General features: G+C 39.6%; 2 non-coding genes across 2 annotated transcripts; one reads left to right on the top strand and one right to left on the bottom strand.

Annotated features, from left to right (window-relative positions):
• On the bottom strand, window positions 1-73 carry trnaf-gaa (transfer RNA phenylalanine (anticodon GAA)). Its single transcript has one exon. It is a non-coding gene; the product is annotated as a tRNA-Phe (tRNA).
• Window positions 74-19,996: 19,923 nt separating this feature from the next.
• Window positions 19,997-20,109, top strand: trnal-caa (transfer RNA leucine (anticodon CAA)). The gene is made up of 2 exons: window positions 19,997-20,034; window positions 20,064-20,109. It is a non-coding gene; the product is annotated as a tRNA-Leu (tRNA).
• Window positions 20,110-27,801: the final 7,692 nt, after the last annotated feature.

Below are 27,801 nucleotides of genomic sequence, written 5' to 3'. Positions count from 1 at the left end.
TGCCGAAACCCGGGATCGAACCAGGGACCTTTAGATCTTCAGTCTAACGCTCTCCCAACTGAGCTATTTCGGCGGTGCGCAAAGCCCACAACCACCTGCTCCAGCCTTCCTGTGTTGTGGCATGAGCGCACCAAGAGTAGCGGGAGAGTGTTGCAGGAACGTCACTCAGAAGGAAAGCCACCCAGGTGCGCCCTCTGAGCTCTGTCCAGCACATCTTCCTCGCATGGACTCCTGCCTGCGACGGGCAGGAAACAATTAGCAAGAACAGAACGACACCCCATGGGTGTCTCATGACCGCACCTTAGGTTGTGACACGTGCAGGTGTGAGGGGTTGCCTGGCTACTTTGGAGCAGAGCTTGGGCGGAGGGGGGGCGGGAAAGCAGACAAAGAGGTGACACCTCAAGGTCTGCACGATCACAGCTCTCCGCCGCCCCAGGCTTCCGCTCGATAAGCTACTGGACACACCCGCCCCTCCTCACACAGACCGTGGAAAAGCCCCCGAGTGGGAGGGCTCTCTCTTCCTCCCAGGAGCTCTTGGACACGACGCACAGACAGGTGTGGGGAGCCGCCGCCTGCAAACACGGCTCCAGGCAGGACTTCGCTCCGCAGGAGCCGCAGAGCAGAGGAGATGGGGGCAGCTTAGCTCCCGTGTAGAGACCTGAGCTGTTGTTGCTGTGGATGCTGTCTTTTCTGTTCTCGGGGTAGGACATCAGGAAGCACATTGAAGCGCTGCGACATGCACTGTACAGATCCCGCCACTACTGGGCCCGATTTCCCTGGATCGAAACCGGGCGGACACAGGCCCGTTTCGTTTGTTGCCACGCACACTGTTTGGGGATTCGTCTAGCGCTGTGATCGAACAGACCCACTCACCTCTTAGTGTGGCGGGATCTGTACAGTGGATGTCGCAGCGCATCCTGCTTTCACTTCAATGCATGTCCTGATGTACCCTGGTCTCCCGCGTGACAGGTGGGGATACATGCCACTATACTAACGAGGAAGACATCGCTCTCTGCTTAGTGTGCAAAACACTTACTTGCAGCATTGTGGGTGCTGTGGTTTAAATGCTATTGGTTTGTGAACAGAATACCCCTATCCCAGTGCATTGTGCCACATTAAATAAACACACGAGAAAAAGAGATTCAGAACGCAAAGCTGTGTCAGTGTTCTGTGTAAAAAATCGGTTTGAACATAATGGGAGCTGTTTTTAATAAGCTGCTGAGTAAAGAATATTTTAATCTTCCTGCTGTCAGTAGTATTGTGCATATAGTTGACTCTTACCTGAATGAAAACAGGACGTAAAGGAAGGGTTTCAGAATTCAGACAAAGCTTTATTCCCGTGCTTACAGTCCGAGTAATTGGAGACTGCGCTATTCTGTTGCCTATGGTCATATACGGGTTTTTCGCATGAAGCCGTATTGAACAGTATTTCTCGCGTTGTGAACTTGTGTATACAGCGGTCCCCCGGGTTCCACTTAGTGCGTAATTACGCATCGATGAAAAACCGGAGGTTTAAAAAAAGATAATTAGCTCACTGATACTTTGATGTAGAGGCTGTGGAAATATCCACGTCGTGGTCTTTAAAATGCACTTGGTTTGAAGGCGTTCTGTGCTTCCGTTGCGAAGATATGGACAAAAGAATATTCGTGCTTGGTCCAAAAACTGTAATATAAACGAAAAAGTAAAGGCTGAGAAAGCATTCACAATGTATTTTATGCACAAAGCAAGTATTCTCGCGAATCTAAGAGGTTTCGTGTAAACGCTACAGGCGTGGCAAAATCGTTTTCGAACTTCAAGCTAACTTTACCCCGGTGTTTTACGCTGCTCCTTTCTACACTGAACTGGTCATTTGGACACCGTAAGACAAGAGAGACACATTTCTATGTAATCAGGAAACCAGGAATCCTAACCGTTAGCCCGTTAGTGCCACAGAAAAAAAAACGTTTCAGCAAGATAAAATTGCAGGGTAAACACATTTTTTTCTTTTTCGTAGCGCTTGTGTTTTGTTTGATTTAGCGAATTTTATACACTTTATTTCTGACACATGACTTAAAAGGCTGGTAGAGTATATTTAATACAAAAGCGCTGAACAACAATTTTCATCTACCGTATTGTCATGTTTTTTAAAAAAGCAAGTTAAATGCATGTATAGTAAATGTTTTTTTTTCATATAATAGTGTTTATGGTCTGATAAACGTAATTCATTATTTAACGGACATTTGGTATAATTAAAAAAATACTCATTCACGAATGTAAACATTTTTTACAATAACGTGTTCTATTATACATGCAGCAATATCACCAGACAGTTTAATGGTCTGTCGTCCTTTTACAGTTCTGGGTTTTATTCTGTCTTCAGATGCACCAGATGTATTTTTAAAATACGTAAATAACAATTCTGGTGCAGCAAAGCATTCTGATTAATTCAGATTCACTCTTCACGTGTGTTATAGATATCATATAATGTTTTTGTATCCACGCAAAATCTCGCATGAAGTTGATAAACTTTGCTTGTAACATATTTAACAAGGCACAGTGCCAAACTATTAAAATACATCAGAAAAGAACCCGAACTCATCTAATTGATGTATTTGAAACGAACGGGTGGGAGACTTTAATATGGCGTTCTGGAAATTCACTTTTAGGAGTTTTCGGAAGTCTGGACCCAGATATACAGTGAGGGAGGAGTGCTTGACTTCCTGCTTTCAGCTCGTGCATTGTTTCTACGTGTGAAAACCAACAGAGAGAGCTTTATCGGTTCACAGAAACGTCCCAGCAGTTTTCTAGGTTAAGATGGAAGAATAAATGTAATAAATGGAGATGTTATTGCTGCTGGGGAGTATGAAGGCGGTTTAGCGAGGCGGTGGCGTGTGGAGGGAGGAGACGCGCATTCCGCACGGGCAGCGCAGAGCAATGAGTCACACCTGCTGCGCGCTGAGTCCTGTCCTATATAACCGCTGAGCCCGGACACAGCCTCTCCAGCCAGTGCTGGAGTTTTTTTTTTAAATAATACTTCAGAAAGTGCAGGAACTGACTCTCTTGCTCAGTTGAGGCTATAGGAATCTGTGTTTCTCTCAGGCTGTCAGGAATAGCGCTTATTATATTTTTTTCTCAGGCTAAACAGTATCATTGGGCTGAATTTCAGTTAAACGCCTAGTTTAGAAAGATCAAGAATGAGTTAGGGAAGACAGAGGTGGAGACTAATGGAAGTTATGAAAGCCATTAATGGGTTGTCTCTGCTTGAGCTTGATTTAGACCTTAGTAGTGCAAAGTCTAGGGGTTAATTGCAACAAACTGAAAGTGAAGTACTAACAGGCGTTCAACCCGTGTTTAGTACGCAGCTGTGGTCTGAAGTTGTGCTCCACCTTAAGTCCAATTGCAATGAACGTTGCTATTGTGCTTAGTCCAGCACCGTACTAAACCTGTTCTCAATTGCAACGAACACAGAGTAATAGTTGTTGCCCTCTAGAAGTGACTAAACTAGTGAATTATTTTAAACCACCTCTTAATATGGCTTGAGCAACTTAGTACCATACTTGGTGTAACGATGAATTGCATTAGAAGGCTCCAGAATATAGTGGAAATAATATCGTTACCATGTACTGAATTTATGCATCCGTCGCTTGAAAACATTGTAATATTTAATTAAAATTGCTTAACACTCATACCACATTTATTCATAATGAAGCTGATTAATATGTGTATTTACAAAAGTGACATTTACTTATTATGTTGAATGTTAATCATTACTAGTAGCTGTGAAGTTTAAGGTGCTAGGGAGTGAAGAGAACAGAACTTAAACTATTATTTATATAAATGTAGCGTGAGGCTTTAATGTGTTCTATAAAATCGAGGAGTCAACTGGATAGATTTGTTAAATATTTTAGTGATGGGTCTCCGTATTTGTGGTTATCAGAGGAAAGCAGGGATGAGGAGGAAATAGGTGGCACCCAAGCATGTTAAAGGAAAAAACTCGGCATCTTAAGTGATTTATTATGGTTTACAGTCCCTTTTCTGTCCTGTGGCTGTGATCCAATGACTGTGTTGAAACAGCCAGGGTTGTGCTAGCTCTTGATGGACTGGTATGCAAACCAAATGACAGACAAGCAAAGCAATGTTTTACAATTCTGAAAGCTCGTTCAATGTGGCTTCTTGTGTTTTTATGACTCCTGTTATAGTGCTGGTCTTGTAATGTTGTTGGATTGTGCACAGGTGTCAGAAGATACCGTTATAAAGGATAAGCATGAGTTAGCAAAACAACACGCCAGCAAGCACTTCCCCACTTTGAAAGGAAGATGCTGGAACTGATTCTGAGAAGGTCAGACGAACAATAATTGTTGTATTTATTTGCTCAGGTAGTTTTATAAGTTTAATTTTCAGTTAAGTTCTGTTAAAAATAAATGAATGTCAAATCAATACAGTAGTGTCCTGTCTCAAGCCCACAGCCGCAGTTCTCATTTGTTTTGTGACTTATTGCAATTGAGTATCCCTCATTTGGTGAATTGTAGCCTCAATGCAATTCTTACATTTTAAAACTATATTTAAACTAAATTTCCTGACTAATTTTAAACAAGAGACAAAGTAATTAGCGTGGTCTATGAATTAACCTACTTATCAGATGCAATGTTCTGATGCACAGTCCCTTGCAATTCGGGCTAAATAGTACAACAACAATGCTGAGCCCTGTGAACTGGATTAAGCACAAGATGAGCTGAGCTCCAACTTGGTTCCAAATGTTTATTAAGCACAAGTTGAGCTGAACTGAAAGGAAGACATTGGAACTGACTAGAAAATAACTTAATTTGAAATGTACGCTCCTACTGATACAGGAGAGGGAGAAAATCAAAGTTCTGAAAAGTAAGCACAAAGCACACCCTGCTAAAGAAATGTATTGCCTTAAAAAAAATGCTTAGGTCAGAGGAACAATTGTTTTTTTTTTGCACAAGTTTAATTTCCAGTTCTGTTAAAAATTAAACTTAACTTTACTGGTTATTAGTCGGTGTGTTTTGTAATGATTTAGCTATAACGATGTGTCCACTTATTCATCTGGAGTGTTAAACAAAATTAATGCTGCAATAATACAGTAGTGTTTAATTTCAAATGCACAGCTGTGGTTCTCATTTGTTTCATGACTAATTACAATTGGGTATCTCATTTAATAATGACGTAGCCTCATCAGGTGAATTGTAGCCTAAATGCAATTCTTAAATTAAAAACTAACTGATTTGTCAGGAAATTTAGTTTGAATATAAAGAAGAAACAGAAAAGTAATTGTATATTAATGTGGCCTATGTATTATTCTACTAATCAGAAGTGTTCTGATGTACAGTCCTCTCCAGTTCGGGCTAATTAGTTCAACAAGGCCAAGCCCTTGGAACCGGATTAGGCACAAGTTGAGCTGAGCTCCATCTTTGTTCCACATGTTTTTGCTGCAATTGAACTCGGAGCGGGAGATGATCTCCAGAATGTACCGTACTAACTTAGCACGCGGCTGTGTTTTAACTTGGGATGTCCATTGCAATTGACCCTGTGGGTTTATATACATGGGTTTCTCTGCATACACTACCATAAGGGAGGAATGGTGAGTTGGAGGGAGGGCACCAGTTTGGTTTATCAAGAATACACCAAACTGAGTAGAACTACAGATCCAACCATTCAAAATTTGCAGTAAATAGCAGTGCTTGTTCTGCAAAGAACTGTAGGATATCGCATGATGTATCAAAGTAGGGTGAAATATCTTGTAAAACCGCCAGGCGGAGCTATGAAAGCTTAATGTCTCATGTGCAGCATTTGCGCTGTTGCTAGAAAATGTATTTCTAAATATCACAAGATGTTCAAAGTTAAGTGATTTATTAATAACAACTAATCATTTCAAACTGCTTGTATTCTAAAATTGTATTTTGTTTGCGGGTGATTTGTCACTGTTTTCACAAACTTCAATTTATTAAACATCTTAGATATGGTGTTCCAGACCTCTGTTTACTTTCTGAAACTCCATCGATATTTCCTGTTTTCACACAGATAAGAATAAACTGCACGTGCAAATCTTTTCACAAGTGTAAAGATGTTCTGTGCTCAATAGCTCTTTAACACAGTACACATTATGTCATAGCTTTCTGAAGTCTGACAATCGTAAAAAGTTACCAAATAATATTGGTGAAACTGTTACCTGTCCTGGATAAAGCAATTAGAAAATAGTTGGATTTACACTTGTAAGAAAATTTCTGATTTTAATGGGACATGTTTAGTCTTTTCTTTTCAGCTTGAAATTAACTCTTGCCTACTATGTATATTCCATTGCAGCCATTTTAATGCAATGCAGCTCCATACTTCTCACAAAGTCTAGGCTAGGTGTTACACCCCACTGTGTTTATGTAGATTAGACAGTTCTACTTGGGGAGGGGAAGGAACTTTCAGTTTTCTGGTGTCATTGTTGGCCTTTAACATAAGGCAATCAGCAATCAAATGTCCTGTTTTTTCTTAAGTTGAACAAAGATGTGCCACATGCATACAGTGTCATGTTGTATATTTTTAATGCTACTACAGTACAGCTTGTGGGAAATACATTTGTCCTGTATCAAAGTTTAACTTACCCTACATTACAAACTGAGTGAATTCAACAGAATCGACGGCTAAAAGCAACATGTCAAAATGTTCCCAAAATAACAAAAAGTGAACGAGTTGAGGATTCGATAATAGAGTAATCATAACAATAACTCCCGAGTTGTTTAATGCAATCCAAATGAAAGAAGGACACTTAAATAAACATGAAAAGACTATTTGTTCATTGACGAAAAGTAATGTCGCACTCTCTCTTGTTTAATCTGATTGTTTTATTGCTGCACAGACTAAAACCAGAGAGAAATAGCACCTCTTTCTTTGAAGCATTTTGTTTATCCTATCATGTATCGGTTTCCAATCATACAAAGTAAGTTCTGAGAATCTCCAATTCAACATACCTATGTTTTCCTGGAGAATGCAAAGCCCTTTTGCCTCTGGACCAGTCAAAATTTATGGATGTGGTTCACCCCCAGTCCCAAAATTGCTAAACAGAAGAGTGGCGTAGCGGTCGGCTCTGGCTGTCCCCTCTGTGCCGACACACTGCACATTCAATCTCTCCTTCTCTTGACTGATGGGCAAAAGGTGGACATCTGGGAGAACTGTACGTGGCATCTGTGAGTTCTGCTGTGTAGATGGTGCTTCCTGAGGGGAGAGAGACAGTGGGGACGGCACCAGCCAATTCATTAGTGGTGGTGAGCAGAGAGGACAGGATGGAGTGTCCTGAAGGGGTGTGCTCTGCTGGGGGTGGAGAGTCGTATGGAGATACGCATTGCACCAGGTACAGCAACCTGTGTGGCAGGGAGGGGCACTTTTCAGGAGATGAAGGTCTGTTTGGAGACGGCTGACACCCTAGTGTTTGACTGCTGGAACATACAGATGCAGCCATTCAAAATGCGTGGGCGATACCGCATTATTTTCCAGTACGCTGTACGCAGTCTACCGCGAGTTACCGTAAATTCTCCTATAATACGGCAAGCAAAATTATAGTATCCGGAATTTCCGCAAGGTGGAGCTAATAAACTCAAACTCTCATGTTTGAGCTGTCGCCATCAAAGTCTTTAACGAAGATATTACTAATAGTAGTAATAATGAATGACCTTGGACGAGCTGTAAGTGTAAACTCAAAGTATTGGCCTGGTCAACATTCTTTTTTTCATTGACCGTCTTTGTAAAAGTAACACCACAGCATTTCGCAATCATGCATTTGTTTCCAATCATGCAAAGTACAGTAATTTTTGAGAATCAATTCACCATGCCTTTCACATGCTCATAAAAGAGATTGATTTAGGAACCTAAACATATTACCGTATGCAAACTGTACTGTATACAGTATGTATATGTATATTTAATGTCTTAACTGTGCCCTTTAAGTATTGAATATTTATATGGAATTTTACCACTGAAGGGAAATCTTAGTGCCTGAGCATAAAAAGAATAGGAGCATACTGCAACGCGTGTGAAGGCCATAAACGATATTAATTTTTGAACTTAAACATACAGTATATGGCTGGTCTCGGTACTTTAAAGAAAACATACACACCAGTATTCCATTTCTCCCTAAACATTTTAAGCATCGAAGTCTTTAACTAACGTGATACCGGAGTCAACAAGCATACTTTTAGAATTCGATTAAAAGGGAATATAATATGGAATCGTGTATCTCAAGAAATTAATAACGATATGATTATAGTCGTGTACTGCGACAGGGCTGTGTAGGGCTGTTTCGCCTCTCTCTTCATGTGACTTCCCTTGTAGCCCACTGGTCTACGTGCCCGATTTCCAACTCACGGGCTGTGTGTTCAAATCCAGCTGGTGCTGGACTTTTCTTTTAACAAACATTTCTTCGAAAAAATAGAATAGCAATATTATGGACAATCAATTGACTTTTATATTTCAAAATATCACAACATGATCGATTCTAAGTCATTTTTGATAACAATGAATAGTCACCTTCTTCCCTTCTGACAACGGTCCCTGCTTCTGATTCCTGCTTCTATTGTGTGTGTGTGTAATAGAGTAAATTTTTATAGAGAAATGGAGGCTGGACAGTATGCGTTACAATATAAACATTTATATTGATTTAAATCGTGTTTTGATTTAAATCGAAAACGCATGTTTAATTATATGTGTTTTTTTAATCATAATCAGGCTAATGCAACATAAATTGATACAGTATCTTTGTCTTCTAAGTATCTTAATAAACTTTCAGCATAGCTTTCTACCCGTTTAGATTTATTTTTCTTGGGATTTTGGGATCAAACGTGGAAGGATTAGATTGTAATCGTTTTTATTTTTCAAATACGTTTTAGAAAAGTGTAATCTATACCTGCCCAGACTGTACGCCTTCCTAAACCCCGCCCTGACCACTTTCACTCCTGTCCTGCTCTTCCCCGCGCACCCCAGCCGGGCACTCTTCGGCCTCTGCCCGGGACGAATGTATATTTTGATCTTTACATCCGGCGTGGCACCGAGGGAGCGTCTGCATTTATAACTTAGTTTTTAAAATTAGTCAAGCAATATGAAGCATCTCCTTTTACTTTTAAGTCCCTTAAATACATTGAGCACAGCTTTCTCACCACTTAAGATTACTTTTTGATACCATCCTTACACAAAGCAGGAACTTTCCGATGACATACAGTACAAGTGGAAAGATTACAGATTTTAATCGTCTTTAATTTTGTTACGTTATACGTTTTAGGAACATTTCATCTAAACAAACACCACAAAACTATTCTCGATTGTATTTCTGAATGTTATGTTACATCTACAGTAGTTCACTGCTTTAAATACATCGAATTAAGAAAGTTAGATGTAGCACTTTAGATCTTTTTTTCTGAACCAGGGAAAATCATGTTTCTCTATAACAATAATAAAAAACATTATTTTACATATCACCTTTAAAAGTGGCATCTCAAAGCAAAAAAGTAGATGGGGAAAAACAGTTAAAAGGGACCAAAGTAAATACCAGACAAACGCAAACGCGTTTTTAATAGAAATGCTTTTATTCATTCAGCAGAGAGTGAGAGGGACATCCAGCAGAGAGAGACACACACACACAGGTTTCCATTGACAAACGTAATTGTTTTTTTACATTCCTCTTGTCTAACAGGAATGTTTTGTTTCTGGACAAACTGTTAGACGAGAGGAAAAGAGCACCTCCTTCTACGAAGCATTTCGTTGATCCGATCACGAATTATTTTCCAGTCGCACAAAGTAAGGGTTGAGAATCTCCGATTCACCATGCTATTAATGGTTTCCCGGAGATTGCAAGGCAAGGCACTTTTGCCTCTGGACCCATCGAAATTTACAGACGTGGTCCACCCCCAGTAAATTTCAAAAGTCACAAGATTTCGAAACACGAGGGCGGCGTAGCGGTCGGCTCTTGCTTTCCCGTCTATGCCGATGCACTGCAAGTACAACCCCCCCTCCATCTCCTGAGTGATGGGTAGCAGTTGGACATCTGGGAGAATTATTCGTCCCACTGGCGTCTGTGAATTCCGCTGTGCTTCCTGGGGGGAGATAGACGGCGGGGACAGCATCAACCAATTCCCATGCGGTGGTGAACGGAGAGGCCGGGATGGAGTGTCCTGAGGCGGTGTGTGCTCTGCGGGGGGCAGAGCTTCCGCCAGGCATTGCAACCTGCGCGGCGGGGAGAGGCACTTTTCGGGAGACAGCTGCTCAACTGTTTGACTGCTGGAAAATACTGTCTCCTTCCTCTGCATTTTCAGGAGTGTCTCTAGCCTCCCAGTCCTCCCCAGTAATGCATCGTACTGCTCCCGCTGCTGCCGAAAAGTCTCCACACAGGTGCTGCTTCTACAGGTTGGCACCCTGGCCAGTGGCCGAGAGCAGAGACCCACGGCCTGTGGCAAAATAACATAATTCATGTAAGAAATAAAGTCACACAGTAGTATTCATCAGTCGCGGAACAGAAGTCAAAATAAACTTTTATTTTTTTCCGTCTTACCGCTTTCTTTTTTACTGTCCTGGTGGTAGATCGTTTCGCCCGTGCGGTGTTTTCTTGAAGAACAGGCTACGAAGAAATAATTATAATTGAATTTAAAATTCAAAACGGCAATAATACCTTGTAATATACGCTGTAATCACGTATTTCAGATGAAGTCTGCTGTATTTGCTTACCCTTCGCTCTTTGGAAGCTGGGGCGGCAGAAGCACCCCGTCTCTTCCCGTAAAAGGTCTTGGTCTCCATACTGTACTGTGGTCGCTGTAGTGCAGGTTCGCAGTTTTTTTTGTGATGGGAGCTCACCCAATCCCTTGGTGTATTTATGCTATATTCACATGTACGGCTAGAATGTTCATTGTCTTCCAATGAAAGGCGGGTGCCTCTTGCCAAAGTCGGGAGACATTAGAGGCTTGCCACACCCGGACTGTTAAACCAACGCATTAGCACGTCAAACCCCATTGAGGAGCCGGGCGCAATAATTGTTTTGTCCCTTGATTTACTGATCTGCATTAATTATGGAAATCGAGTTCCTGCTCTTTGCAGACGACCTGGTCCCGCTGTCGCCCACAGAACAGAGGCTGCGCCAGAACCTGGCGCTGCTGGAGCAGCACTGTCAGACCTGGGCGCCGACAGTCAATCTGGACAAGACCAGAGTTATGGTTTTCCAGAAAAAAAGCCAGACCTCAGGGAAACAGGTACAAATTCACACTTAACAACACATTAACACCTAACAACGGGAGCAGGGACGAATAAGGCCAGTACCCACTATTGTTAAACATACAGAAAAGAATATTAAAGTATTGAATATTAGTATTGGCTTTAGTATTAGCCATACAGAACATTAAAGTGCCCCTTTTCCATTCAGCAGGTGCCTGAGCCGCTGTGTCCTATCTTCTGACAGTCACCGTTGTGAATGTCTGTAGAGTGTATCTTATTTTTAGTACTAAAATAAATACTTAGTACTTTAGTATTAAGTACTAAAATACTAGTACCGAGGGAGCGTCTGCATTTATAACTTCGTTTTTAAAATTAGTCAAGCAATATGAAGCATCTCCTTTTACTTTTAAGTCCCTTAAATACATTGAGCACAGCTACTCACCACTTAAGATTGCTTTTTGATACCATCCTTACACAAAGCAGAAACTTTCCGATGACATACAGTACAAGTGGAAAGATTACAGATTTTAATCGTCTTTAATTTTGTTACGTTATACGTTTTAGGAACGTTTCATCTAAACAAACACCACAAAACTATTCTCGATTGTATTACTGAATGTTATGTTACACCTACAGTAGTTTACTGCTTTAAATACATCGAATTAAGAAAGTTATGTGTAGGACTTTAGATCTTTTTTTCTGAAGCACGGAAAATCTAATCATGTTTCTCTATAACAATAATAAAAAACTTTATTTTACATATCACCTTTAAAAGTGGCATCTCAAAGCAATACAGTAGATCGAAAAACAGTTAAAAGGGACCAAAGTAAATACCAGACAAACACAAACGCGTTTTTAATAAAATGCTTTTATTCATTCAGCAGAGAGTGAGAGGGACATCCAGCAGAGAGAGACACACACACCGGTTTCCATTGACAAAATTGTTTTTTTTCAATTCCTCTTGTCAAACAGGAATGTTTTGTTTGTGGACAGACTGTTAGACTAGAGGAAAAGAGCGCCTCCTTCTACGAAGCATTTCGTTGATCCGATCACTAATTCTTTTCCAGTCGCACGAAGTAAGGGTTGTAAAGCGCGAAGTAAAGCGCTGATTCTTATGGAATGTGTTCCGCCGGGGATTCAAAAAAATTATTTGACAAAATTTGTTTTTTTTCAATTCCTCTTGTCTAACAGGAATGTTTTGTTTGTGGACAGACTGTTGTGGACAACTTCGGATCGTTGTCTTGAAAGAGACGGTGCCTTGATCCAAACTGCTCCCTGATATATGGGGCAGCATGCTGTGTGACCACAACTTCCTCGAAGAATACACGGTCCATAATTCCTTTGAAAATAAGAAGTGGTCCCGGGCCTCTTCTAGATATACCCCCCCAGACGTGAACCTTCAGTGGATGTTTGGGCTTTGGCTTGTCCACATATCTCCCCTTTTTGCAAAATGCCATTGTTGAAAACTGTTCCAGAGCCACTGTTGTTTCGTCGGTGAAAAGTACATCCTGAAATGCCTCCCCCTGTTCAATCCATTGGAGCGCTTGCTTGAGTCTTTCCTCTTTGTTTTTTTGCCTTATCATGGGGCATGTGTTGCTTTTTCTGTATTTCCATCCAAGCCTCCTGCGTACTCTTCTTATCGATGTCGGGCTAATGTTCGCACCGAGGTCAGCCCATAGCCGTCTTTGGACTTGCATTGCCGGTAGCTCATCATTTTCATCAGTCAGTTTGTCGACAGCTCGCACAATAAGACTTGGAAAAAAAAAGAGATCAGCAGTTAGTTTTAAAAATAATGTGCGTAGTTGTATTTACATGCAAGAAAGGTATTTTTAGAAATTTATTTACCTTTGAATCGTCCTCGGTCTAGATTCTCTTTGCCTCCTCTCCCCTTTATAATGCCATCTCACTGTGCTTTCAGAAACGAAGATGTCCATCGAAGCCAACTGCTGTACAATGTCCCGTGTTGACTTCCCGTTTCTTTTCATCTTCATTATTTGGTGTGAGAGAGTCTTCGTGATTTTAGTCATTGTCCGTCCCCTTACCAAAGCGATACAGTGGTGCAGCTTGAATTCTGTACCTATATACTGTATGGTATGGTACAGATAAAACTTACACCATACCGATGAGCTAATGCCAGGGAAAGACACTCCTATTTTATTTAAAACACAATACGCCAGGAAATGTGTCTGATGCATTAGCAAGTTAAAACAATTGGGTCGAAAACCTGGGCGTAACACCATTTCCTTTTTCTGATCATTCGCTTTCTGGATACACATTTCACCTGTCCTGTTCTTTGTTTTCCTGGTTTGCTGATTATGCCTGCTGTGGTCCACTCCTACCCTCACACCTAAAGAATACTATTTTAAATTTCTTGGCGCAGTTCATGAACCCTTGTATGTGCTGTCCGCGCCCAAAATGCAATTTAAAAAAAGTCAAAAACCGCGCTCAAAATGCAATTTAGAGCTTAATAAGATTCACTCCACAGGCATTCACAACAGCAACATATGAAACGTTTATTTTTTAATCGCTGTCTAAGGAAATCTCAGTATAACTTTGTTCATGAACAAACAGTGGCATGTTACATTATTATTAGTTTTTTTGTTAACAAGGCTAGCCAGCTAATGTGAATTGAAACCTGTCTTGCTAGCTTTTAAAGTCGTGCATGTGTAAACGACAATTGAAATAGAGAAAAAAGACCTGACTGACAAGCCGATACATACTCTTAGAGTTTGATTAATAGGGAATATAATACAAAAATATAGTACTAAAAAAGGTACTACCAATTTTAAAGGTGATTTTACTTTTAAATAAAAATTTGAATCCCCTGCGGAACACATTCCATAAGAATCAGTGGTTTTACAGTACATATCGCCTTTAAAGGTGGCTTCTCAAAACGCTTTACAGGATAAAAACAACCAGAACAGCAACAACAACAATATTGTATTTCATTGCACTTTGAAAACCAAGTAATAACTTAACTATACGTGCAAACGTTTCATATGTTGCTGTTGTGAATGCCTGTGGAGTGTATCTTATTTGCCTAGCGAAGCGCTAGTTTAGTACTATAAAATACTATTAAAATCTGTAATCTTTCCACTTGTACTGTGAGTCATCGGAAAGTTTCTGCTTTTTGTAAGGATGGTATCAAAAAGCAATCTTAAGTGGTGAGAAAGCTGTGCTCAATGTATTTAAGGGACTTAAAAGTAAAAGGAGATGCTTCATATTGCTTGACTAATTTTAAAAACTAAGTTATAAATGCAAATGCTCCCTTGGTGCCGCGCCGGGTGTAAATATCAAAATATACATACCCAACACTGATTGTACCCATCTGTCATGTAAATAAAACACCTTGAATTGAATTGAATTGAGGGAGAGAGGGGGGAAGGGGGAGAGAGATAACCAGGACTCAAGGCAAATAAGATACACTCCACAGGCATTCACAACAGCAACATATGAAACGTTTGCACGTATAGTTAAGTTATTACTTGGTTTTCAAAGTGCAATGAAATACAATATTGTTGTTGTTGCTGTTCTGGTTGTTTTTATCCTGTAAAGTGTTTTGAGAAGCCACCTTTAAAGGCGATATATACTGTAAAACCGCTGATTCTTATGGAATGTGTTCCGCAGGGGATTCAAATTTTTATTTATTTTTTAATTGCGTATCTAAGGAAATCTCAGTATAACTTTGTTCATGAACAAACAGTGGCATGTTACATTATTATTCGTTTTTTTGTTAACAAGGCTCGCCAGCTAATGTGAATCGAAACCTGTCTTGCTAGCTTTTAAAGTCGTGCATGTGTAAACGACAATTCAAATAGAGAAAAAAAGACCTGACTGACAAGATTTAATTAATGCACATCAGTAAATCAAGGGACAAAACAACTATTGCGCCAGGGTCCTCAATGGGCTTTGACGTGCTAATGCGGTGGTTTAACAGTCCGGGTGTGGCAAGCCTCTAATGTCTCCCGACTTCGGCAAAAGGCACCCGCCTTTCATTGGAAGACAATGAACATTCTAGCCGTACATGTGAATATAGCATAAATACACCAAGGGATTGGGTGAGCTCCCATCACAAAAAAAAAACTGCGAACCTGCACTACAGCGACCATAGTACAATATGGAGACCAAGACCTTTTACGGGAAGAGACGGGGTGCTTCTGCTGCCCCAGCTTCCAAAGAGCGAAGGGTAAGCAAATACAGCAGACTTCATCTGAAATACGCGATTACAGCGCATATTACAAGGTATTATTGCCGTTTTGAATTTTAAATTCAATTATAATTATTTCTTCGTAGCTTGTTCTTCAAGAAAACACCGCACGGGCGAAACGATCTTCGAAATCTACCACCAGGACAGTAAAAAAGAAAGCGGTAAGACGGAAAAAAAGAAAAGTTTATTTTGACTTCTGTTCTGCGACTGATGAATACTACTGTGTGACTTTATTTCTTACATGAATTATGTTATTTTGCCACAGGCCGTGGGTCTCTGCTCTCGGCCACTGGCCAGGGTGCCAACCTGTAGAAGCAACACCTGTGTGGAGACTTTTCGGCAGCAGCGGGAGCAGTACGACGCATTACTGGGGAGGATTGGGAGGCTAGAGACACTCCTGAAAATGCAGAGGAAGGAGACAGTATTTTCCAGCAGTCAAACAGTTGAGCAGCTGTCTCCCGAAAAGTGCCTCTCCCCGCCGCGCAGGTTGCAATGCCTGGCGGAAGCTCTGCCCCCCGCAGAGCACACACCGCCTCAGGACACTCCATCCCGGCCTCTCCGTTCACCACCGCATGGGAATTGGTTGATGCTGTCCCCGCCGTCTATCTCCCCCCAGGAAGCACAGCGGAATTCACAGACGCCAGTGGGACGAATAATTCTCCCAGATGTCCAACTGCTACCCATCACTCAGGAGATGGAGGGGGGGTTGTACTTGCAGTGCATCGGCATAGACGGGAAAGCAAGAGCCGACCGCTACGCCGCCCTCGTGTTTCGAAATCTTGTGACTTTTGAAATTTACTGGGGGTGGACCACGTCTGTAAATTTCGATGGGTCCAGAGGCAAAAGTGCCTTGCCTTGCAATCTCCGGGAAACCATTAGTAGCATGGTGAATCGGAGATTCTCAACCCTTACTGCGTGCGACTGGAAAAGAATTAGTGATCGGATCAAGGAAATGCTTCGTAGAAGGAGGCGCTCTTTTCCTCTAGTCTAACAGTCTGTCCACAACAAAACATTCCTGTTAGACAAGAGGAATTGAAAAAAACAATTTTGTCAATGGAAACCGGTGTGTGTGTCTCTCCCTGCTGGATGTCCCTCTCACTCTCTGCTGAATGAATAAAAGCATTTTATTAAAAACACGTTTGTGTTTGTCTGGTATTTACTTTGGTCCCTTTTAACTGTTTTTCCCATCTACTTTTCTGCTTTGAGATGCCACTTTTAAAGGTGATATGTAAAATAATGTTTTTTATTATTGTTATAGAGAAACATGATCAGATTTTCCCTGGTTCAGAAAAAAATATCTAAAGTGCTACACATAACTTTCTTAATTCGATGTATTTAAAGCAGTGAACTACTGTAGGTGTAACATAACATTCAGAAATACAATCTCATATTTGAAAAATAAAAACGATTACAATCTAATCCTTCCACGTTTGATCCCAAAATCCCAAGAAATATAAATCTAAACGGGTAGAAAGGTATGCTGAAAGTTTATTAAGATACTTAGAAGACAAAGATACTGTATCAATTTATGTTGCATTAGCCTGATTATGATTAAAAAACACATATAATTAAACTCGCGTTTGCGATTTAAATCAGAACACAATTTAAATCAATATAAATGTTTATATTGTAACGCATACTGTCCAGCCTGCATTTCTCTATAAAAATTTACTCTATTGCACACACACACACTAGAAGCAGGAAGCAGAAACAGGGACCATTGTCAGAAGGGAAGAAGGTGACTATTCATTGTTATCAAAAATGACTTAGAATCGATCATGTTGTGATATTTTGAAATATAAAAGTCAATTGATTGTCCATAATATCGCTATTCTATTTTTTCGAAGAAATGTTTGCACAAGCTTGATTTGAACACACAACCCGTGAGTTGATAGTTGGGCACATAGACCAGTAGGCTACAAGGGAAGTTGCATGAAGAGAGAGGCGAAACAGCCCTACACAGCCCTGTCGCAGTACACGAATATAATCATATCGTTATTAAATTCTTTAGATACGCGATTCCATATTATATTAGCAGAAAAGCTTAAAACTACCACTTTTTCACATTTATTTCACATGCTAGTTATATACTTCGATGCTTAAAATCGTTAGGGAGAAATGGAATACCGGCGTGTATTTTTCCTTTAAAGTACCGATTCCTGGAATCTGACTGGCTGACACCCCTCTGAAGTGGTTCCATAAAATCTGGTATACGGAAAAGAAAGCGTTGCTACATACAAGTATCTTTTAATACAGTCTTTGCTGTGCTCTTGAGGATCCTTGTGATATTTTGAGCTCTAGTTGAATGATAAGTGTCGCATTTTAAATCATTTTCGTAGTTAGAAATTATGAAACGCCCTGTTAAAAGCAAGGAAGTTTTTATGCCCGTTGAAGTAAAACAAAATGCCTGACAAAGTATGGCTTGGACAGATTCCGAGTGCTTGTACAAATGTGCTAAAGAAATTATACTTTGAGTATACAGCTTGTCCAAAGTCATCCATTATTAATACTATTAGTAATATCTTCGGTAAAGGCTTTGATGCATAAATATTTCTGAAAAAGGTAGGTTGTGTACTTTTGTCCAACTGAGCAATCTTGCTTTCATAAAATATACCAACATTTTAATGACTGATGATTAACATGCTGTAATACACAGTTCAAAATTAAAAGCTCAAATGCTGTACATGAGAGGTTAAGCTCCCCCTGGCGGTTTTACAAGGTGGCGCCGGATAGTTTCCGGGATGACGTCAAATGACGCGATTAACCGCGTGATACTGCGTGACACCGCGACACGCCCACCTGGGTATGCCGCGAAATACCCCACCCATTTTTAAGTGCTGCATCTGTAATACCTTGTGATACATGCAAGTCATCTGTAAACGAAGATGTAATTACAATAAAATTGGCAATTCACAGAAAACCACAATTTGTATAATATTATTCCTCGTTATCAATGATCAATTAAAGGATTTGAAGAAACAGCAGCAATAGCAGATGATTTTGGTTTTGAACCCATCTTTACACCTCAATAATCCATTTGTCCTCGAAAAAAGAAAAGACGCATATTTTGAGTCTCATAATTATATGTGAATATGTGAATAACAGTTTAACCTCAAATGTCTGTAATTGTGATTCTGTTAAAATTCAAAAAAGTATCTATCAATAGTAAGAAATTATCAAGAAAGTAAGAAATTGTGTTATTTCATAAACTGTAAGACATGTAGACATTTACAGGTTATATCCTTTGCTTTGTCTTTTAACACAAGTGTTCAGGATCCAAGCCCATGTTTGGACGGTTGTGTTTCTCTTGTAATCATCAAATGTCATTATTTTGTCCTTCAGTTCTTTCTCGAGTTGTACCATGGATATTTTATACCATCGATACTTTTCATGCTCTTTTGCATTTTCCTTCACATACGGAAAAAAACTCAAGGCGTTCTTGTCACTGTGCTACACAGTACAGGACACGCAGTGAGTAATTCGCGCAGCTTTCAGAGGAATCCAGAGGGAGGACTCTTAATGCAAGGAGCTGTTTTTTTTGCATTAATCATTATTAACCAGAAACAGCTGCACAACTGGTTGCATTTGTGATTATGTCACTTCTCTGCTTCAGCAAGGTCAATAAAAGACTCTGAAAGTAGTAGAGAAAAACTGAATTAAAATCATATTAGCAATTCTGAACGATATCTGCATACAGGCAATCCAATAAGAACGTTGAAATCTTTGAATGTCATCTCTCTATATATTGCGCTGCTTTTTACTTGGAGTAAAACTATTGGATTGAAAGGTTAAAATGTATTGTTGTTATTTGGAGAAATCAATGAACTCGTGATTTTATATGTTTTAAAATACGGTCATGCGCACAGAAAAAAGACAGTGCTGATTATTTTTCTGGAGACGGAGCACTGATGACCTATCCGAGCCAATTGATAAAGCCCAGCCAGTGGATACTCTAGCAGAACGTGGAAGAACGTTCACCATTGTAACCAAGGCAACCACAGGAACAACATCAAGAAGCACAATCAATTCCCCATTTAAATCTTTCGTGTAAGGTATGCCAAGTGAAAGCATGAAGTAAATCCCCTGATCTCTTTTGAACATGGACAAGGTATTTCTGATGGAGCGCAATGAGCAAAGATTTAATAAGCTACTCCTGCCGATGATTCAGCTTAAAGAAGTAAAAGCTTCACAAACAAAAGCAGCTCGCTACCACAGCCAATATTAAATGTACTTGGTGGCACATTACCATTTGCACTGGCTCAAAAGTGGTCTCGGCAGACGTTGTTCCCTACGTAAAGCTGAAAGCGCCAAAGAGCATTTCCATTGAGAAAAAAAAATCTTTCTTGATGTTAAACATAGAGAGCCTGCCTTTTAGAAGTTCTCCCTCTAAACACCTTGTGCAGCCTCCCGACAGACTAACAAAAAGCGCCTTTTCACCAACTCAATTTATAATACGCCCCTCAAAACTCACAACCGAATAACAATCCATCCGTATATTTGATTTCCAAGATCCATTCAAGGCAACTTGGCTCTTCGCAAGCAAATAATTTCAGGGAAGAAACTCAGTTTAGTCAACTACTGGTGCATTCAGCACACCACTTGCTTTCACTTGTCAGGGTGGCCGAGTGGTCTAAGGCGCCAGACTCAAGGACATGTGTCTTTCCAGCTGGCTTGGGTGTTCTGGTCTCCAAATGGAGGCGTGGGTTCAAATGCCACTCCTGACAGCTTCTGCTTTTACCTCTCTTGAATTGTTCCAGTGCTACAGTGAATGACTGAAATATAAAAGCAGCAGAAGAAAGCAAGCAACTCAGTGCAATTTGTGAGTATTCTGCACTGTTAAAATGCACAGGTTTTCATACTTTTTGGAATTCGTAGCTCAAGAAGTGACTCCTGTTTCATTTTCTATTCACCAACTGGATTTGCATTCCGCCCCTCACACCTCACAACAGAATAACAAACGGCTTCATGTGCCACAGCATTCCCCTGTAGATTCGGTTTGCACTATGAATTAGGCGACCCCGAATGAAATATTTTAGTGTTGGCTCAATTGTGAGGAATTTCATGAACCCTCAAAAAGGAACGCTTGCAGAAAATGCCAGCAATTCAAAGCGTGTAGGCAACATGAACAGACCAATTCTGCAATTTCTTTTATCGCGGGCGGTGCTTTCCGAGTCGATGGCTCTGCATTAGAAATGAGAAGTCCTGAACTCTAAACACGTTCTTGCCATAACTGCTACTCCTGCTGCTACTCCTTCGTCCTCGAAAAAAGAAAAGACAGGCATGTTTTGAGTCTCAAAATGATCTTCTGGATCCACAAGAAACATGTAAATTTGATATTTTGGATGTGCTGTACTTATAACTTCCATCGAAGAGAGATTTCGTCAGTTGCATGAAATTGAAACTTTCGACTTTTTGTCTGGTATTGAAAATATGTTTAAAAAAAACCATAAACAATTTTCTAACAAACAACTCATGAATTATTGCCAGGATCTATATTTAGTGTTCGGTAGTGATAACACTGCTGATATTGATTGAGTAGAAATCTATGATGTATTGACAGCTTTATCTGAAGCAAGAAGTCCTAGAACGCCATCTATGAAGTTTAAGGATTGATACCAAGAAATGCCTTTTGTTTCCCACCCCAACTGCTGCTTTTGCATTGCACATTATGTGAACATTACCAGTTTTGGTAGCTTCTGGGCACGATTTTCCTAAACTGAAACTTATTACAAAATTCTTGTAAATCAGGACTAATTTTAATATCAAATGAAATTACTACAGAAGAAAAGGCTTAACTGAAATATGAATAAGACTATGCAAGCCTAAAAAGTAGAACAATTCAATTTCTATAACTTATTTTTTAATGTTTTGAGAAATTGGCTCACACACCGGAAGACACTAACGTTTCTCTTTGTTAGAGTATGTGAATAACAGTTTAACCCCAAATATTTGTAATTGTGATTCTGTTAAAATTCAATAAATCGTCTATCAACAGTAAGAAATTATAAAGAAAGTAAAAAATTGTTTTATTACATAAACTATAAGACAATGAAGAGAGTTTACTTCGCTTTTGTTCTTTTGACTTAAGCGTTCAGGATCCGAACCCATCTGCGGACGGTTGTGTTTCTTGAATCTCTTGTAATCATCAAAAGTCGCTGTTTTGTGCTACAGTTTTTTCTCGAGTTGTACCATGGATATTTTATATGATCAATACTTTACATGCTCTTTTGCATTTTCCTTCACATACAGAAAAAGTTCAAGTTGTTCATATCACTGTGCTGCACATTTACGCTGGACTACCTGTAACAGTACAGGACACACAGTGAGGAATTTGTGCAGCTTTCAGCTCAGTGCGGAGTCCAGAGGGAGGACTCGCTCGCTGAATGATCTCTCAGGAAATCCCGGGTGAGAAACAAAAGGTAAACCTGGCTCTCTATGAACACGAGCAAAGAGTTCTCACTCAACAGAAGATTTCGATGTGAGTACAGTAATATAAAACACCTGAAGATGCCAGGGATTGAACCCCGGTCCTGTGGAGCAGTAAGTGACTTGTAGCGCTGACATAAGAGATACTTACATAAAGTGCTTTTACTGACCATATTACAAATCACAGGAAGTAAGGTCTTGAAACATTGGGCAGTAGTGGGATTTAAACCCACGCCCCTGAGAGAGTGGAGCCTAAAATCCAGCATATTAGACCATTCAGCCACACTACCTCTGGCCCCTTCTCCTTTCCTCTCGTTGCTGAGTATAGGTGCCTTCATGCAATTGAGCCAGGTTTGAATCCCAGCCAATGCATCTCCAAATCTTTTCAAATGAATCTGTGATCTTGTAGCACATCCTCTGAAACCAGCAATCGAAATTGGAAACGTCCTCTTCAACACTGAAAAGCTCAATTAGGATGAAGCAGTAATACACAGGACAGCAGTACCATATGTGTTCTTGATTGATTCAGACTCGTTCTCAGTGGTTCTTGCTCACCAAATAACTAAAAAGCTGAGGAAGAACTCTACGAAAAATACTAATCAAAATACAAAATAATAATCAGTATTAACCAGAAACAGCAGAAAAACTGGTCACAATTGTGATTATGTCGCTTCTCTGCTTCAGCAAGGTCAATAAAGGACTCTCTGAAAGTAGTAAAGCACTAAAGCACTGCAAAACTGAATTCAAAATCATATTAGGAATTCTGAGTGGTGCCTGCTTACATGCAATCCAATACGGATGTTGTCTTTAAATAAGAATTCTCTATGTTTCCCTGCCTTTTCCCTGGAGTGAAACTATTGGATTGAAGGAATTCTTATGACAGGTTTACAAGGTGCCGTTGATATTTGGATAAGTCTATGAACTCGTGATTTTTATATACTTTAAATAACGGCCATACACACAGAATAAAATGACAGTACTGATGATTTTTCCTGAGATGAAGCACAGCTTATCTTTCCAAGACTGCTTATAAAGGCAAGCCAGTGGATACTTTAGCAGAACATGGAAAAACGTTCAGCTTCGTAACCAACAAATTCCCCATTTAGATCTGACATGTGAGGTATGCTTTGTGATTGCTTGAAGTGAAACCCACAATCTCTTTTGAACTTAGACAAGTTATTTCTGATGGAGCGCTATGCGGAAAGACATAATCAGCTCTACCCCTGAGGATGACTCGACTTGAAAATGCAGAACATTAACGTTTCACAGAAAAAAGGAGCACAACCGACATTAAAATTGAGGGCGCACTGTGATTTGCACTGACTCAAAAGTGATCTTGGTAGACAAACTTCCCTGCTGAAGGTGGAAACGATAATTTGTGTTGAGAAGAAGAAGCACTTTTTTCTCCCTGCTTTGATGTTAAGCTGATAAAGTAGCTTTTAACACATTGCTCCATTTGGTGGTTTTAACACAAAAACTCCTAGCAGCAGTGGGATTCAAGCCCACACCCCAAAAGAAACTGGAGCCTTAATCCAGCGCCTTAGACCGCTCGGCCACGCTACCCGCTGCGCACTGTCTCTTTGTCTCATTACTTGCCCGGAGGAAGCCAGGTGGGTTTTGCTCTTGTCGCCCGAATTAGTGGCGTTATGACCGTGGAACCGACTGCACCTGCTTTTTCTGAGATGCTTCCCCTCTCATGGCGAGATCTCGACTTCTTTAACACCTCTGGATAAAGATCTTCTGTGGAGCAGGTTTCAGACCTCTGCGTACAGCACCCTTGATGTCATTTTATTTTTACAGCAGCCGCATCCGGAAAGTTGTGTCTTTTACGTTTTATTTGAACAACAAAACTACATACAATACAAACAAGAGCACATATAACGTATCAAGAAAATCGTCAGGGGCACATGCTATAATACAATTACACTTTATGAAAAACGATTACACAAAGGTATTCGGGTTTGCTTGAACCTTTAAAAAAAAGTGATCTGAAACTACCCAGCTTACAATCTCTGAGGTAGTTGTCACTAAACTCGGACGTGATGTGCCACACATGTGCCATGTGCCTTTACTTTTGTAAAAAACTGGTATCGGGAAAATTAAAGTCGAAACCCAAAACAGTAACATATTTAAGAGTAAATGCCTCCTAATAGCTAGCAAGCGCTCCTAGTTAGTAAAGTTGTTTGTGTCCCAGCCTGTCACGCGGGAAACCGGGGTTTGATTACCGACGGGGAGACAGCTAGTTTTTTTATGATCAGATTCCAGTCTTTAATGCTGTGTGTGAGAGTTTACGTAACTTTCCTTTTCTCACATTTTCCCTATCAACTCCTAATACTTTTCAAAAATCTGCCTGCATGTTTGATTAGTTTTGTTTTACTTAGAAAAAGTTCAATATCGATCATAACTAAAGAAAATTATGATCAGAAACAAAAACAAAATGTTGAAGATGCAACTCGATCTTGAATCAGAGCTGGGTGACATGGGCTTCTGTTCTGATATGGTTGTACGAGAAACAGGAGGAATCTCTTCTCTCCTATGGAACATGAGCTGAATCAGGAATGAGACATGTCATATATCAACGCATGACCTACATCGTAAAACTAAAATAAAAACTAACATTAAGTTATCAGAGACATCCATTTATATACAAACAAGAGACAGACAAAGCAATAATTCTACATTAACTTGTCCTGCACTGATCAGACTAATTGAAATGGTCTGATTCAGAGCCTGTGCAGCTCGTGCTAATACAACAACGACAGTATTGAACCCTCAGCACCATACTGACTACTGAGCACAAGTTCAGCTGCTCTCCAGCTTTGTTACGCACGTTTTTTTTATTGCAAATGGAGCTGATCTCCAGACAGTACAGTGTTAGTCAGCAGCCTCTACTAGTAATACATCGCCCCTGTCCAAAATCTCTAGGTAAAAAAAACACATTTTATACATTTGTCTGTTTAAAGATATAATCTCTTTAAAAAAGACAAAGGGTTTGTGTGTCAATTGTTTCGAATTAATTTCGAACGCAAAGAAAAGTAGTTTTCTTCCAAGAAATCACACATTTGTCGCATCCTCCATACTATACTTCTCTCTTGTAGTAGTAAAGCATTTTGATTTAAACTGAACAATATATTAAATGTTTCATCTATACACTTACGATTAACATAGGCAGCCTTGAACGGATTGCGGAAATCAAATATACAGATGGATTTAGAGTGTGCTTTCCAACTTTTGTGTAACATTTTCCTTTGATAGGTCGGAGTTGTTTTTAAAATCTGGATTAAATAAAAAGGAGTGACGTCAGTGTAAAACAGCTTTCCTTCATGGGGAACAACGGTTGTGTTCCATATTTCTAATTATTTTGGTTTCAAGATAGCAATTTAGTATGAAACACAAAAGCCAGCTGGATAAATCTGTTACACGTCATTTACAATGGTCTTTCAACTAATAGCCCGTGCAGGGATCAAACCCCAACTGTTGGTATGAGTTGCGTAAGGCTCTGCAACATGCAGATGAGAAACTAACCTCCGCTTCTTCATTATATACACAGTGAGCTATATATGCGGGCTTACTGCCCCCTACGGGCTCTGTATTTGATTGCGGTACAAGACCGGCCATGGAGAAATGAAGTGAAGAGGGTGTGTTCATTAAAAGGCTCATAGCGTCCCAGGGAGGTCTCAAACCACCACCCTTTTGGTTAACAACCGAGCCACAAAGACTCATGTACAGCTTAACACTTCTCGGTCTCAGTGAAAGTGATACACTCCATCTTAAAGGAAAATCGCCAACAGTGGCCGATATCTATTGGAGTTTTTTTCATTCTATACTGCAAAGGGATGGACATATAAGGTCAGCAGGCTTGGGGAATTGGACCTTATGGTGAAGGCTGCGGGCTCAGCATCAGCAGAACCTGATCAGTATCGGTTGACTCCGATATACTTTGACAACTTAACTTCTGGATTTAGAGACATTTACCTTAGTGTCGGTATACTAAGATGTTTTGGTAACGAGGAAGGAGGGACAAAGCAAATTCGCAGAATGTGTGCTATTTTTAGTCCTCACATGCCAGAGGGTCAATATTAAAAAAAAATGTAACAGTATAATCTCTTGTACTTCACAATTTAATAGTGTCTGTTACATTGTGTCTCGCACCTCAGTGTCAGAATTGTGAGACGAGTTTGTAATCAGGAGGGAGGGCCATAGCAATTCAGCAGAAATTGCATTCATCTTTTCCCAATGCATTCTCACATGCCATTTTCTCACATGCCATGCTCAGAGGGTCATATTTTTAAAATGGTATCATAAAATGTCCTGAAGTTCAGGATTTTGATAGTCTTTTCCATTGTCTCTCACACATCTGTGTCAGAATTTTTAGACATTTTTATAACCAGGAGGTAGGTTCGATCACCCTCTGCTCATCCTCAGTTAACCATATAGTCTCATATACAATGTTCTAAATGTCCCATTTAAAACTGCTATATTAAAATTTCTTGTAAAATGCAAGAGTTTGAGTCTTTTTATGATCAGAAGGCAAGGTCATGGAAAATATGCAGAAAGTGCCAGTGAATTTACGTTTTGCCTTTGTCTTATTTACTCGTGGTATAACATGCCAGTTTGTTTTATTGTGAAATGTGTTTCATACAAAAATGCAATTTGGACAGTCTCTACTTACATATTCCCCTTTACTGAGGAAATGTACAATAATACATCCGGATAAGTATTTTTAAAAATGACTGTAGAGAGCCATCTACAGGCGAAAGATGACATAACATCACAGCAGTAGCATTTAAGATGGAACGAAAAACACAAAGCAGCAGCTGGCGAATAAGAAGCCAACTTCAGCCTCGTTAATGCAATAGCATTAGGTGAGGTGGAAAAATATTTCTTGCTCTGAATCTTAACATTTTTATAGGAGGTGTTCTAGGACCTCTTGCCTCAGAAAAAAAACTGCCAGTACATCACTTATTTCTACTCCATCAATAGCAGCAGTGTTATCAGTACTGAGCCCTAAATGTAGGTCCTATCATCATATAAAAAGTCGAAAGTATCGACTGCATTCAACTGATAAAATGTATCTTCTATGAGAGTTATATCTTTATCCAAAATACATCAGAAACAAATTTGCACGTTTTTTGGGGGGGATCCTGAAGACTGAGACTCAAAACTTTTTTTTCCTTCTTTCCAGGAGGAAGGATTATTCAAATGCAAACATTGTCCCAAAATCGATGTACTTTTCAATGATATTCAAATCCTCAAATTCTTCATCTGAATGTCGATATTGAAATATGATATCGTACAAATTGTGGTTTTCTTTTTAAAGCAAATTTTATGCTTTAAATTAAATAAATTGTATTTATTATGAATGTGCCAGAATTTTTTCAGTACTTTAGAGGGTTCTGCTATTTTAGATGTTATGCTGTTCCTGTCTGATTTATCAAATGTGTCATTTAAATCTCCTGTCATTTCTATATCAGCCTGAAGGCCTTGAAGTAAAGATTGCAATTCATCCAAAAATGCAATTCATCCAAAAAAAGTTTCCCACTGGTGATACATACAAGGAAATGAATGTACATTTTCCCCCCAAATCAACAAATTTAAAATCAAATACCTCCCTCATCTGCAGGTGGAGAGAATAATGTCAGAATAAATACAGGTTTAAAAGTCAGGAGCATTGATAGTCCTATTTTAAAATGACACTAAAATGCTCACAATATATTAAAAAGCTCTGTAAAATAATAAAAAAATTAAAAAAGGTAAAAAGAAATAATACACAGTTATAAAGCTCAGGAATTATCAATGGGAACTTACAATGGGTTGATATGATTTAAAAAATAAAATATTTGAAAAAATCCACTTACAATATGCTAAAAATGGCAAGAATACTTAAAACAGGTTTTAAAATTTAAAAAAATAAATAAAACAAGTTAAAAATAAATACTAAATGGGTTTAAAATTCAGGAATGTGATTGGTCAGATGTTTACAATGAGTG

Source organism: Lepisosteus platostomus, chromosome 5, assembly GCF_059453375.1.
Source record: "Lepisosteus platostomus isolate fLepPlt1 chromosome 5, fLepPlt1.hap1, whole genome shotgun sequence".
Classification (NCBI taxonomy): domain Eukaryota; kingdom Metazoa; phylum Chordata; class Actinopteri; order Semionotiformes; family Lepisosteidae; genus Lepisosteus; species Lepisosteus platostomus.
The sequence above is the reverse complement of the archived record's forward strand: the minus strand, read 5'-3'. Positions and strand labels throughout refer to the sequence as shown.